The following is a 3,334-nucleotide window of genomic DNA, read 5'->3' on the forward strand; positions in this document are numbered from 1 at the left end:
GTTTACTCCTTGGGAGAAAGATAAGGCTTTCTACCCCATAAAGAATTACAGTCCTAGCAAAGATGACTGTATAACCCCACTCGAGGGGAACAAATAACAGAAATATAGGGGAACAGTTACAGTGAACAGTGTAAGATAGGCTAAGACAATAATAAAATAATAACTGTGTATAATAAAAGAATAAGGGTTCCTGAGGGCAAGGGTGGGGGAGGGATGGGATAAAGGGGAGCTAATATCAAAGAGTTCAAGAAGAAAGAAAATGTTTTGAAAATGATGGTAACGCTTCTCTGAGCAAACACCAAATAGCAGATGACGCCATGCAGCAGGAGGGCCTGGAGGCCCCGGAGCCGGAGCTCACGGTGGCTTCCCGGAGGCTTCGGCAGCGGCTTGCGCAGCCTTGGCCTGCGAGCTCCGGCAAAGCTGAAGACAAGGAGTGGCTCCCTGTCACCAAGCTGGGTCGTCTGGTCAAGGACATGAAGATCAAGTCTCTGGAGGAGATCTATCTGTTCTCCCTGCCCATCAAGGAGTCTGAGATCATTGGCTTCTTCCTGGGGATGGCTCTCAAGGACCAGGTCCTAAAGATCATGCCTGTGCAGAAGCAGACCCGAGCTGGCCAGCGGACCAGGTTCAAGGCCTTTGTTGCCATCGGGGACTACAACGGCCACGTTGGCCTGGCTATCAAGTGCTCCAAGGAAGTTGCCACCGCCATCCGAGGGGCCATCATCCTGGCCAAGCTGTCCATTGTCCCCCGTGCGGCAAGGCTACTGGGGCAACAAGATCGGCAAGCCCCACACGGTCCCCTGCAAGGTGACCCGCTGTGGGTTTTTGTTGGTGCGACTCATCCCTGCCCCCAGGGGCACTGGCATCGTCTCAGCCCCTGTGCCCAAGAAACTGCTGATGATGGCAGGGATTGATGACTGCTACACGTAGGCTAGGGGCTGCACAACCACCCTGGGCAACTTCGTCAAAGCCACCTTTGATGCCATCTCCAAGACCTACAGCTATCTGACCCCTGACCTCTGGAAAGAGACAGTGTTCACCAAGTCTCCCTACCAGGAAGTCACTGACCATCTTGTGAAGACCCACACCAGAGTCTCCATGCAGAGGACCCAGGCTCCAGCTGTGGCTACCACATGGTCGATTTATACAAAAAGTAATAAAGTGAATTGAGCCTGCCAAAAAAAAAAAAAGAAAATGATGGTAGCAGTAATTGTGCAATTATGCTTGATCTAATTGAATTATGGATTGCTATAATATCTGTAAGAGCTCCCAATAAAATTATTTTAAAAAGAATTATAGTCTCTGACACCTACAGGGGCAATTCTACCCTGTCCTATAGGGTCCCTATGAGTCAGAATTGACTGAAGGGCAGTGAGTTTTTGGAACTTTTTTTTTTTTAATCATTTTATTAGGGGCTCATACCACTCTTATCGCAATCCATACATACATCAACTGTGTAAAGCGCATTTGTACATTCATTGCCCTCATCATTCTCAAAACATTTCCTCTCCACTTAAGCCCCTGGCATTAGGTCCTCATTTTTCCCCTCCCTCCCCGCTCCCCCCTCCCTCATGAGCCCTTGATAATTTATAAATTATTATTTTGTCATATCTTGCCCTGTCCGACGTCTCCCTTCACCCACTTTTCAGCTGTCCGTCCCCCAGGGAAGAGGTCACATATAGTTCCTTGTAATTGGTTCCCTCTTTCCAACCCACTCTCCCTCTACCCTCCCAGTATCGCCACTCACAACACTGGTCCTGTAGGGATCATCCCCCCTGGATTCCCTGTATTGTTTTTGGAACTTTTTCAGGAGTAGAAAGCCTTATCTTTCTCTTGAGGAGTGGCTAATGTGTTTGAACTGCTGACCTTGTCTCGTGTTTACCAGACAGTGTTATCAGAATATAATTTGTTGGAGGAAAGGTATGTATCTTCTTTTCCTTTGTTAAACTCTATCCTACTTGACCCAAGCACAATGGATACCTTCTAAGTAGTAAAAAGAGCTCTCCATCTATGGGGAGACAAAATATACACAATTCAAACATTATAAAGTGGCTTGAGGGGAAAGTGGCAGATTGAATCACATGAATATACACCAGAACTTTACTTCTCTCTCCAAACCCCACTAGATTGACAGTTAAGGATAAGAAGGGCATAAACTCATGTGGACAAAGAGAGCAGGAGAAGGGGAAATGGCAAGACAAGGGATGTCAACAAAAGTTTAGAAGCCAGAGAGCCTAGCTAAGTGGAAACGGCTTTGATCGAACGGCGATAGCCAAGTCCAGGAGTGAGGGAAGCAGAAAGCAAGCTGATTACTGACGAGCACCAGAGAGGCCCGGGGACTGGAATCACTGGGTGCCTCTTAGGAGCCCTGGTGTCACAGTGATTACATTTTGGGCTGCTAACTGCAAAGTCAGTAGTCCAAGACCACCAGTTGCTCTGAGGGGAAAAGGCAAGGATTTAGACTCCTATAAAGCTAGAATCGGAACAATTACAGTCTTTGGAAGTCCACGGGGACAGTTCTACATTGCCCTTTAGTGGCATTATGAGTCAGAATTGGCTTGTTGGCTGTAAGGGTTTGGGGGGGGGCGGGTGCCTCTTCAAGTGAGAGTGTGGATGAGGCTACAAACAGGGGGATAGGTCAGAGGCAATTCAGAGAGGAAATAAACCATACATTCCAATCAGGAGCTTTACTCTAAGAAGGCTGAACCAGATAGACTGGCTTTTTACATATGACCCAGCTGCGGTAGGGGATGCCATGGTGAGGATGGGAGAAGACAGAAAAAAGCAGCATTCTGGAAAAAGCTCACAGGATCCCTCCCTGGGGAAAATGGCTTGATAAGGGGCTTAAAATACCTACAAATCCCCACAGTGGAGAGGAGGTTATTCCCCAACAAAGATGTCATGTCCTTGCCTAAATACCATCAGAGAAGCCCAGCACTCAGCAAGCCCCATCCACACGGAGCTGGGCTCAGCCTTTTCCAGCATCTCACTCTAAGTATAAATGGATAGCCAAGGATTATCAGATATTTGAGGTAACAAGAAAAGCCAGCCCTTCTCCAAGACACACCACAAAATAGCTAAAAAGAATGCAGAAGCATCAAAGATATTGAAGTAGTCCTGGTCACTTGAAGGTTACATACTAGTCTGCTAACCAAGAGGTTGGTGATTCAAACCACCACCACCCATCCAAGGGGAAGTCCTGACCATCTGCTCCCATGAAGATTACACCCTAGAAGATCCTATAGGGCAGCTCTACCCTGTCATAAGGAGTCACTATGAGGTAAAATCAACTCAATCACACCTAAGACTAGATGTAAAGAAAGGAATGAGAAAA

At 47.2% G+C, this 3,334-nt stretch overlaps 1 pseudogene; it reads left to right on the top strand.

Annotated features, from left to right (window-relative positions):
* Nucleotides 1-1,171, top strand: part of LOC101645854 — a 2,527-nt pseudogene extending 1,356 nt beyond the window's left edge.
* The last annotated feature ends 2,163 nt before the right edge of the window (nt 1,172-3,334 follow it).

The sequence above is a fragment of the Echinops telfairi genome, unplaced genomic scaffold, assembly GCF_000313985.2.
Source record: "Echinops telfairi isolate 266 unplaced genomic scaffold, ASM31398v2 ScPeMD7_7458;HRSCAF=8496, whole genome shotgun sequence".
NCBI classification, from domain to species: Eukaryota; Metazoa; Chordata; class Mammalia; order Afrosoricida; family Tenrecidae; genus Echinops; species Echinops telfairi.